Below are 12,483 nucleotides of genomic sequence, written 5' to 3' on the forward strand. Positions count from 1 at the left end.
CACACCGGCCATCCCTAAATAGGATCCGAACCCGCGGCAGTAGCGCTGCTGCGCTCCCAGCACCGCACTCTCCCGAGTGCGCCACGGGCTCGGCCCTACAGCACATTCTTTGTAAACAAGTTGTGTGGGAGTCGAGTTAGTGCACAAGTGTGCCCATGTATTTTTAGCTTGCTGCTATTCTTGTGTGTTCTTCAGTGTGCGAAGCAGCAGCTCTGAACTGATGGTGGCAGAGCTCATGTCTAAAAACAGAGCATGTTTACTTTGCTGTCAGCTGCTCAGTTTTTCTTTGGACTTTGCCAGCAGCTGCTCAGTTTCTCTTTGGACTGCCAAGCTCTTAGATGTGTGTGTGCTGAATAAAGCCTATTATTTCTTCACCCAATCCCATTGTCCAGACTGGGTCACAAACCCTTCACATGCAGGTCTATGAGCCAGGTAACAGGAGAAGGTCCTTGAAGCCATGGGTCAAGAAATAATAAGCTTTATTTCTAGATGTGAGCTCTGCCGGCCAGCAGTTCAGAGCCGCTGCCTCACACACCTAAGAGCACACAAAAATAGCAACAAGCCAAAGGATACACGGAGTGCATGCGCACTAACTCTACTCCCACACAACTTGCTTACAAAGGATGTGCTGCACTACACCCTGCCAGACCTGAGGCGAGGGGGCCTGACTAAACTATTCTATTTCCCTCACACCCCTTGTCTCTCACGCTACCTTCCCTCTCAGCTCCTTGGTGTTTGGGGCTGTCTTTCTCCCCCAGGAGGCAGGACAGCACTGGGGGTGTGAAGGCTGATGAAGGCTCAGTGTCAGCATCATCCTGTCTGTCCTCCCAAGTCCAGGTTTGGTGGCAGCAAAGCCCCACCCCAGGGTGAGCCCCAGGAGGCAGGTGGTGGGCTGCAGGGGCACCTCGGCGTTTGGGACTGTGGGACTTCTGATGTCCCGTTGCTTTTCTCTCCTACTGCCTGGTTCTCCCTGGGGTGGGAGACAGCAGAACCTGAGGCCCCTCAGCTGGAAGGCATTCTTCTGGAGCTTGGGGTGTGAGGCTCTATTTGGGGGCCGGCCAGTGCTTTTCTATTCCTTGGTGGTTTGTCAGGAGGGGCCCCCATGAACCGACTCAGACAGAGATCTCTCATTAGGAACTAGCCAAGCCTGGGGGCTGGGTGCCCACAGGTGCTGGGAAATCACCTGCCCCTAAATTCTGCACACCCTCAGCTCCCACAGCACACATGGGAACTTGGCTGGTGGAGCCCTGAGGACGGCTCACACTCGGGCACCTGCAGCTGAGTGACCACCAGCCCCCTTGTGACCATCGGCCTGTGGCTGCCCAATTGGGGCTGCAGGGTCCTTGCTGGTCCTTGTCCCCTTCAAGAAAGCCCCATTTCTTCCTGGCTCCCTGGAGGCTCCAGGCTATGAGCACCTGTCCCTCTCTCCATGTTCCGAAGAAGTGGGAGAGTTGACCAGGGACTGCACGAACAGCCGTTTCATCTGCCCCCTTCTGACCGGGAGGACGTCCCCCACAGATGATCATCAGCACCAGGGCCTCAAGCTGCTGCATGAGCCCGGGCAACCGGGCAGCCAGAGCAGGTGGCGCTGCCTGGGTCCTGCAGAGGAGGCTCCCACTCAGCCTGGGGCTCAGCCATCACTACACCCAGCTGTGGGGACACCCCTCCTGCCTGCCTCTCCCCAAGTCTCCATGGTCCTTTGATGACGGTGCCCCCACCCTGGCACCCCCACGGTAGTGCCCCCATCTCTGTTTGAACTGGGTGATAGGACCTGCCCTCTGAGGTGAGGGCCACAGACTCACTGCCCCCTGACATTGACTCTTTGCTGCTGGGCCTGGCAAGTCTGAGCGATGGTCCAGCCCCTCCGTCCTCCCAGCACACTGTCAAGGGGTGACAGGTGCCTCCGTGTGCTTCCTGTTCCAGCTTCTGCCCGTAGCCCCCCTGAGGAGGGGTTTCACCCAACAGAGCCACCAGCCATCCCTCTGTGCCAGCGAGGTGGGAGGTGCCCACACATGCAAGAGCCCTGGACACCACGTCCCTCGGGAGGCCCGGCAGTCAGGAAGATGGCCACGACTGGGGGCTGGTGTGGGGTGACAACGGTCGAACCACAAACTCATGAGCCAGGAGTTCTCAGTGGGGAAGAAACGAGGACTCAGGGACAAGTCAACGGGGTGCTCCTGAGCAAAGACGGGACAGCCGGATCTCGTGACTGAGCCCGGAGCTGGCCAGAGCAGAAGGCAAGCGTTCGCTTACGGTGCTAGATTCCCGCGTACCCCAATTTCACAGATGAAAGAGCTGGATCGCAGAGTAAATGGACATTTGCAAGGTGGCCCTTCTATGCATGCAGGGCGCGGGTTCAGTACCAGCTCTGTGTCTGAGCAGCCTGGTGCTCCCCAGATGCACACGGGCTCCTGGTGTGGCTTGAAGCAGTGATAGGGACTGACCCATCAGTTCCCAGACAGGGTGGCCCTCTTTTCCCGAGGCATCCTTGTATCAAATGAAACAGCTACTCTCCCAGGCACCTGCTGTGGGAATAGTCATGCCCATCCTTGGGAGAGCTGAGAAAAAAGCCGCAGAAATCATTGTCTGGGTCCTGTGGTTCGGGGAGGAACCCTAGCTGAGAAAGGCTGCATGGCTCATAACACCAGCTCAGAGGGCAGCAGCCACTGCAGAAAATGGTGCAGATCAGAATAAAACGTATCAGAGCACTTGCACTTACTAGGGCGAATGTTGTTTTATGAAATCTTTGCACAGGTGTGTGGATGTGTGTATTTTGGTTCGGTTTTTCATATATAAATTCTGCATTTGTGTGTGTATGTGGGGGTATGTTTGTCTGTACACCTGCATGTGTGTGTTTGGGTCTGTTTATCTACTTTCTTTTTCACCTCAGCTGCTAGGAAGCTCGGATCTCCATTTGCACCCCTCAGCAAGCATGCATGGCTTTATGCTGTTCATGTTTGCATGGCTCTATCTCCTCACTGTCACACACCTGACACCTTTCTTTCTTCTCCCCTCCTTCAAAGACTTTGCGTCTCTGATTCTCAGAGCTACGATTCCTTCGGTCCCTGACTCTGCAGTGTATTTGATGATGGCTCTTCCTGGCCATGCCTCAGTTCAGTAAGCAAAGCCTAGTTCAGGGCCCACCTTCAGTGCAGATGCCGTAGTCTGGGATGGGGCAACCCTTCCCTGACTGTTCCCTGCCACTTGCTGAAAAAGCTCCCTGGAGGAAAGGTAAAAATCAACTGCACTCCAGAAACTGTGAGTGGGAACGAACTGAGGAGCAGCAGCTGGAACATCAGTGACGTCCCCTGCCACCTTCCATGGCCGGAGAAACCCACGCACTCTCCAGACTTCCGTGTGATGTCTAATGTTGGAGAGGACAGCTCGTATCCAGCACGCGTTCAGTGAAGCAAACCGGCCCTGTGGGCTCCCTCAGGCTCGCCCTCTGTGAGTCATGAGCACCCCACGCCCTGGCACTCAGGTGCTCAACCCAGACGTGAACAAGACCTTCCAGCACTGCGATTCTGTTCAAAGTGTCCAGATTTTATCATTTCTCAAAAGCCTTCTTTACCTCATACCTCAGGACCATATTCTCTAACTCTGATACAGTTAAATCTGAAATTAATACCAAAAAAGGTAAATACAATTTTTCATATGTAAAACTTAAAAAGATACACTTCAAATTAACACATTCTTTGAAAAGAGAACACCTTAAATATTTTTTTAAAAACCTAGAACAAACGAATCAGGAAAACACCCCTTCTCAAAATGATTTTAAATTTATTTTTAAAGGTTGCAAAACAAAGTACAAGAATTATTCTGCACCCTTTACACAGATCTTCCAAATCCTAGCATTTTATGTAGCTATAGTACAATGATCAAAATCACAAAATTAGCATTGGCCCAACACTGTTATCTAATCTACAGACCTCATTCAAAGTTACCAATAGTCCCCCACGCCCTTGTCCAGGCCAGCGTCCCATGGAAAACCCCCCCGTTTCACTAGGCTGCCCAGCCTTGTCAATCTCTGTTAATCCAGAGCAGGTCCACTTGATTTCTTTCATGATCTTGACACTTTTGAAGAGTAAAGGCCAAGAGTCCTCCCACTGGGACTTTTGTTTACTCGTGATTAAATTCAGCTTATGCATTTTGGCAAGCACACGAGGGACGATGTTGTGTCTCCTCGGTGCATTGTATCAGGAGGCACCGAGTCAACTTGTGCCTTGCTGCGGTGTTAACTCTAACCTCTGGCTTAAGGTGGAAACCGCCAGGCCTTTCACTGTAAAGTTTCCATTTGTCCCATTGTATCTTAAAAGTGTCACGTGAGAGCCACTTTGAAACTATGCACATGTCCTATTCTCATAATTGCCCTGCCCCCATATTTAGCACCTATTCGTGATTCTTGCTGGAAACAGTTATTACTGTGAATTTCTGCCAAACAGTGATGACATATTTCCACGATTCCATCACATTTGTTATTTGGAGACTTCCACTCCCAGCAAGATGGAATAGGTAAACCTTTCCCCATTCCCCTCGCTAAGTACAACTAGAAAGCCCAGGCATTATACGTAAAGCAGATATGAAAGACTCTGAAAGAGGGGAGAAGAGAAACTGACCAGAAACCCGAGGGCCCAGGCGGCAGCTGAGTGGGAAACCCGCTCCTCCACGACCCACCCAGCAGCAATGGGAGCCCATCCGGTGTGGACAGGGCTGAGTGAGGACGCTTCCATCCCAACCTTGCAATAGCATCATGGCACCTCCCCTCCCCTGGGGGAGCAGTGTCAGAAAGGGAAAAAAAAAAAACAAAACTAGAACTGAAGGTGAAAATAAGATCCTGAGCTTCATAACATATACCCAAAATGTCCTGGTTTCAACTGCAAATGACCCATGATACCAAGAACCAGAAAGGTCTCAAATTGAATTTTTTTTTTCCTTTTTGTATTTTTTCGTGACCGGCAACGGGATCGCAACCCTCGGTGTTGCGCCCGCACCTCGCTCAGCCAGTGAGCGGCCGGTCTGTATGTGGGATCCGAACCCTCAGCGGGAGCGCCGCCATGCTCCCAAGTGCGCCACCGGGCTGGCCCTCAAATTGAATTTTAAAATGCTGCTAATAGGTGCCAACACCAAGGTGACAGAGATGATAGGGTTATTTGAAAAACGCAAGCAACTACAAACAGACTGGAAATAAATGAAAAACAGACACATATAGAAGAACTAAACGGAAATTTCAAAACTAAAAAAATGCAATAAGTGAAATTTTTTTTAAAAACGCAGTGGACAGCAGAATGAGACAGGGGAAAGAGTTGGTGAAGGGGACAGAACAATAGAAATTACCCAGTCTGAGCAAGAGAAAGAAAACAAACTTTAGAGAAGTAAACAGAGCCTCAGAGACCTGTGGGGCTATAATAAAAGCACTCAAACAAATAATAGCTGAAAACTCTCCAGACTTGACAGAAGACAAACTAACAGATTCAAAAAGCTGAGTGAATCACAATTAGGAAAAACCCAAAGAAATTTACACCACAGAGCACCAGAATCAAAACTCCTGCAAACCAGAGACAAAGAAAAATCTCCAAAGCGGCAAGAGAGAAATGACAGCTCGACTACAGGTAGAAACATGAGGACCGTGTGTTTCTCATCAGAAACTGCAGAGTCCAGAAGGAAGCGTCCAGCACCTTCCAGGTGCTGCAGGAAAAGAACTGTCAGCTCAGAGTCATCCATCCGGGGAAAATATCCTTCCCTGGACATTTTCTTCCAATAAAGGGCAAGTCGAGGCACTTTCAGATGAAGGAAAACTAAGAGAATTGGCGCGAGCAGATTCCCCCTGCGAGGATGGTGGAAGGCAGCTCCCAGCCAGGAAGGGAGTGACAAAGGAGAGAGACCTGGAAAGTCAGGAGGGACACAGGAAGGAAAGCTGAGAATGAACACGGTAGACGCTCCACCTCTTTTTGAGTTTCCTCAACTGTGTTAGATGTCTGAAGCGAAAGTTATAACGCCATCTGATATAGTTCTAAATGTCTGTAGAGAGAATATTTAAGACAATTCTAAACTAGGGAGGTAATGCCGATACACTTTAACTGGGCACAGAGAGGTACCAGTAGACTGAAGAGTCGTGTATAGGAGGAGGCGGGCGAGACGGTGGACAGAGGTGCCCGGGGTGACAGCTAAATCCTGACGGGAGTGTCACTGGAAGAGCATAGCATGAAGCCGTTCGGGGACTCACCAAATCCAAGAAGCCAGAGTTTGACAAGGATCCTCTGGCCAGAGTCTGACAAAGTTCCTCTGATTTGGCACAGTGTTTGCAAGGCCTCATCGTGGGAAGAGGTGCCACAGTCCCACCCTCATTTTTTGGAGTTTTGTGTATTTGCTTTGTTTTATTATATTTTATTCTTTATTGCCTCATAAGTATCACTCTGGGAAGATTGAGAATGAAATTGAGAATTATACTGAAATGTTTAATCATACTAATGACCCACCTGGGAGTTATAGTCATGGGGTCTCTGGAAATGGTCTGTGGCAGTTCAGGCCAGAAGGGGACAATGGACCCATGTACACATTTACCTTGTCTGCTTCCTGAAAGGATTGTTTTTGATACAGTTAGTGAACATAATGGAGTTGTTATTGAAAATGTACTCAAAAGTTGCTAGGCAACATAATAACCATTATGCCTAACTTGCTTGCTTCTAAGAGTTAAACAGAAATTTTTCTTTTTCTTGGGAATATAGATTTAGGTTAAGTTTTAGAATATTTTTATAAGGTTTAACTTTATAGAATAGATGTAGGTAAGAAAATCTTGTTTTTACAATGTGTTTTAATAATGGAAAAATATTGGGGAAGGGAATTTTGATTTCTTGCTTGCATTGTGTGATTAAGAAACAAGTTTGAATAAGTTTCAGTAAGGTCATATAGAGTTCAATATAGGTTTCCTTGCTATGGTGTAGCAAGGGCGATCTTTTGTCCAATTCCCAGTAAATTCCTCATTTCTGTCTGAGACCTCATCATCCACATTGTCTTTACTGTCCACATTTCTATCAGCATTCTGGTCACAACCATTTAACCAATCTCTAAAATGTTCCAAACTTTCCCTCAGCTTTTTGTCTTCTTCTAAGTCCTCCAAACTCCTCCAACCTTTGCCCATTACCCAGTTCCAAAGCTGCATCCACATTTTCAGGTATCTGTTTAGCAATACCCCACTCCTTGGTACCAATTTTCTGTTTTAGTTCGTTTTGTGTTGCTATAACAGAAATACCTGAGACTGGGTAATTTATAAAGAACAGAGGTTTATTTGACTCATGATTCTGGGACAGCTGCATCTGGAATGGGCCTCAGGCTGTTTCTACTCATGGCAGAAAGTGGCAGGTACAAGCAGATCACATGGTGAGAGGAAGCAAGAGAGAGAGAGAGGAGGTGCCAGGGTCCTATAAACAACCAGCTCTCGCAGGAACTAATAGAGCAAGAACTCACTCACTACCCCTCCTCCCCCAGGAGGAGCATTAATCCATTCATGAGGGATCCACCCCCGTGACTCAATCAGTTTCCAACACTGCCACATTGGAGTTCAAATTTCCACATGAGTTTCAGAGGGGACGACACATCCAAAATTCTGGGACAGCTACATCTGGCACAGGCCTCAGGCTGCTTTCATGGTGGAAAAGTAGCAGGCAGCTGGTGGGTAAGAGCAGATCACACGGTAAGAGAGGATGCAAGAAAGACAGAGAGGAGGTGCCAGGGTCCTATAAACAACCAGCTCTCGCAGGAACTAATAGAGCAAGAACTCACTCACTACCCCTCCTCCCCCAGGAGGAGCATTAATCCATTCATGAGGGATCCACCCCCGTGACTCAATCAGTTTCCAACACTGCCACATTGGAGTTCAAATTTCCACATGAGTTTCAGAGGGGACGACACATCCAAACTCCATCACTGTGTAATTCCTTAAAAAAACAGTTTTATTTCTCACAGTCTGGAGGCTGAAGTTCAGGGTTGAATGGCCACATTTGGTGAGGGCCCTCTTGCTGCATCGTCCCATGGTGAAAGGCAGGAAGGAAAATGTTTCATAACCAAAATGGCCCCTTTGTGTAAGTGATGCCCATCTGCACCATTGGGAGCCTCTTTACACCAAACCTGGACACGGCACCTCGATGTGTCAAGGGAGGAGGAGCCAATGGGGAAACTGAGTGGGTGAGTGGTCCCAGCCTTCTCCATGTGTCCCCTGTGTCTCGCAGCCAGATTTGACAGTCCAACTGTGTATGCTGTCTCAGGTTGGTGCTTTGAGCAGCACTGGTTTTATTATCATGCATAAGGCTCTTTGGGGCAAGAAAAAGGAGGGATGGGAAGAAAACCTGCTGAGGCCCATGCATCAGGGTGGTTGTCTATCCATCCATACAACATGCTGAAAGGCTTGAGGCTGACCACAGGGAACGAATCATATTGATTCGGAGAAGATAGACCTAGACTCAGGGGAGCTGGCCACGTGGACAAACAGATGGGAAATTAGAAAAAACATTCTGTCCCTGGCTGTGCTAGCTAGGCCCATGAGAAAACTGGGCCTCTGGAAACAAGCTGTGGGATAGAGAAAGAAACCAGACCAGGAAGTCTAGTCAATACAAAGTCTTTCACCTGTGGCCAATTAAACAGATGCTACATTCATTTGAAACGTAGCTCAATTAAGAACATTGACTAGTCAGAAACCTGTGCTGGTGATTGAAGGCCATAACAGGTAATGGTGGAATCTCAAGGGTACTCTCTTAAGGAACCAGGACAATGCAGGAAGAAATAAGGGCAGAAGTTTGATGACTCATTATTGGCAAAGACTTCATTAACAACAGAAGGGCCAGGTACGTCACTCATTCTGGATACTGCTGAACAATGTGACTGTTGGGGTTGACAACCAGTCCCCAAGTGGCTACAAACTTCTGTGAACAAACATTTCCAGATGGTTTAACAACCAACTTGCTGCAGTGGGTGAAAGCGGGGGTGTTATCCTGAGAGAAGTGACAGCCCATACCCTTAACAGCCCACAAATGACGTCTTCCTTCCAAAGCAGTTGGAATCTTACAAGGGCAGGTGTCCCGCAGCTGGCTTTATGATGAACAGGGAGACACACCTAATTTAGTGCCGTGGACATGGCCAGTGCAGGTGCTGCGATAAAGGGAATTTCCCAGTCTTGCTACCTTAGGTGACCCTGCTCTTGGGAGGCCCCAACCTGCTTGCTGCGTCACCACACACAGGGCTGCATGATGGAAAAGATGGAAGCTAACCAAACAAATGAAGAAAAGAGTGAGAAGATTGGGGGGGGTGGTAACCAGCTTAACCGGGTGGAATTAGATGTCTATTGAGCAATGGAATGAAACATGAGGAAATTGGCAGGGGCCTCTGAAGGAGTCGCTGGCACAGAACGCTGCTTCCATGGTCGGAGAACAACTCAGGCCCACCCGCCCCTCCTAGAGCGCATAGTCTGTCCCACTTATCCCACCCTAGAAGAAGTGAAATCCAGTCATGCAGACTGTGATTTAGAACAGAGATACTGGCAAGATGGCTCTGTGGCCTCATAGCACTTGCGTGAATGGGATGGACTCCAGGAGAATGCAGCATGTTGCCTTTAACTTTGCACGGGGGACACAGACAAAGCCCACCCTTCACGCAGCTCTAATGGACCGTTCAGCAAGGCGACCTCTGCTCTGTGGCCAGTACTCAGCAACACAGAACTCCAGGGGCAGCCAGTGATCTCGCCTCCGACAAAAGAATGCCCAGTAAAGGAGATTTTATTCCTGCTAACTCCCTTGTTAACAGTCTTGTCTGGCCAACATGCACAGCAAATGGCTTGTGGAGGTGACCAGACTAGCAAGAATCAAACAAGGGTTCTCTCAATGGCTGTGTCAGTACCCCGCATGGCAAATACCATCGAGGAAGTGAAACGGCCCGTGGGGGACTGACTTGCCATTGAAGAGTCGGCACATCAGCACGTCTAGCCAAACTAAGACCTTCTTTCCAACCCCAGTTTCGAAGTCTATCCAGACACAACATACGTTCTCATGGAAGGGAAGTCAGTATATATGTACTGTTTTGCCACAAGATTATTTGAATCTGCTGGCAAATTGCCATTATTTGGCTGGCAGTATTTGGGTTTGATAACATTAAGAGAAGATATCACTCCTGAGTTAATGATATTTTGACATTTGGTTCTTCACAGGAAGAGGTTCAGGAGGAGGTGACAACCAGAGTCACCCATACAGCATGTAGAGACTGGCAGAAAAATCCCCTAGACTGAGATTCCTGGGAATTAAGTGAGCCAAAGCAACCAGGGTTTTCCCTGAAACCGTGAGGAATATGTTCCTGTCTTACACACATGCCAGCTCTCAGTTTATTGCTCCTTGTCTCCACATTCACCCTTCTTTGTCCTGCTCTGTGATGCTGGAGCTGTACCCTGCAAACACCTCTCCTGTGTCAGCTGGTGCAATGCTAGCCATCGTCAGTCGAGAGCAGTGGAGGGACACTGCAAGGCAGCATTAATGGCACAAAGACATTTCCTATCTGGGTTTGGGCCTCCATTATTACTACTCAGCATGGGGACCCAGCAGCCCACATGGGTGTGCCCCAGATGTCCCCTTAAGCTACAGTGTCTCCATCTGGCTGCCACTTCTGAGCAATTCCAACCGGCCTCACCCATGACAGCTCTGGTTGTGTCTTCAAGCCTGCTCCCCACCCTCAGTGTATGGGCACCCTCTGGGGCTCACACGCGCTAGGAGTCTCTGAACCACAGCACGTCCTGCAGCAGCTCCACCCACTGTGGAGAGCATGGGCCTGGGGGCTGGGAAGGGGATCCCTCCAAGTCCTCAGCTCCATCAGTATCCACTCTCCCAACCTGGAAGTAGGAGCTGCTGTATTTGTGCCACTTCTGGACCTGAGAGTCCACTTTTACCTCTTTGAGTGGTTAACCACTTGCTACTCATTAATAATTCTTTTTTCTTATTATATCACTCATGGGGTTCAATGTGATGTTTTGATATATGTATACATTGTGGAATGATTAAATCAAGCTAATTAATGTATCTAACACCACATACGCTTACCATTTTAGCAATTCTGAAGTGTGCAGTACAGTATTATTAACTATAGTCACCACACTGCACAGGAGATCTCCAGAATGTGTTTCTAACTGAAACTTTGTGCCCTTTGTCCAATATCTCCTCAATCCCCCCACTCCACCAGCTTCTGGTAACCATCATTTTACTTTCTGTTTCTATGGGTTTGACTTTTTTAGATTCCACATATAAACGAGATCATGCTTTCGGTGGCTTTCTGTGGCTTTCTGTAGCTGGCTTTTTTCACTTGACATAATGTCTTCCAAGTTCATCCAGGTTGGTACAAATGACAGGATTTCCTTCCTTTTCAAGGATGAATAATACTCCATTGTATATATACACCACATTTTCTTTATTTCTCTGCTGATGGACACTTAGGTTGACTCCATATATAGCCTGTTGTGAATAATGTTGTAATGAACACGAGAGTGCAGATGTCTCTTTGACACACTGATCTCATTTCCTTTAGATACATACCCCAAAGTTGTAGAGGACTCATAAAGCAAATGTACTTCACAGGGCCTGGTTTTCCAAAGCCTTGCACTTTCAAATATTGACCTTGCAAAGGACAGGAAGTTTTCCTCAGGCTATAAAGTCTCTGGTGTAAGATAAAGAATTGTAACACAGCAAGGTTGCTGGTTCAAAGACAGACAAGTTACTGATATGCAAAGATACTGAGAAATTGCTGTAAGAGGGAATGTTTGCTAAGATCAAGCTTTTGTTGGTAGGACCACTTAATTGCCTTAATGGAATGTCATCTGACTTGTTTTTACTAAATGTTACCAGCTTCTATTGTTAAACTTTAACCCGACCTATGTCTCTTGCTGTAACTTCCTGGGCTAAAGAATAAATGCAGGAAGAAAACCCCAATTTGGGGTCAACTTCCTGAGGAAGGGATGCCTCTCGCTGGAGTTTCCCAGGGAAGTTAACCACTTTGGGGCCTCTCACTGCTCAGTAGAGATGGGCTTTGAGTAATCCTTTGCATCTCCATCACCCAGGGGAAGTGGGGTGACAAATCCATCAGGGGCAAAGCAACAAAAAGTGGGATTGCTGGATCATACGGTAGTTCTCTTTTTAATTTTTTGAGGAACCTCCATACTGTTTTCCATGATGGCTGTGCTACTACATTGCCACCAACTGTGTAAAAGTGTCCCCTTTTCTCCACATCCTTGCTCTCTTTCATGTTTTTTACACAGCCATCCTAACAGTTGTTTTCTGCTGCACACTTGGTTTTATTTTTTCAAAAGAGAAGCAAACAAACCTACTGACTAATAATTTCCAGAAAGAGCATTATGGCCAAAGAATAACAAAACTAAAATCTCTCGATTGACAGACACTCTCCTCAATTATTTGAGACGTGGCACAACTCCATCAAATAGACAAAAACAAGTCTTCAGCA

Source organism: Galeopterus variegatus, unplaced genomic scaffold, assembly GCF_000696425.1.
Source record: "Galeopterus variegatus unplaced genomic scaffold, G_variegatus-3.0.2 Scaffold932, whole genome shotgun sequence".
In the NCBI taxonomy this organism is placed as follows: Eukaryota; Metazoa; Chordata; class Mammalia; order Dermoptera; family Cynocephalidae; genus Galeopterus; species Galeopterus variegatus.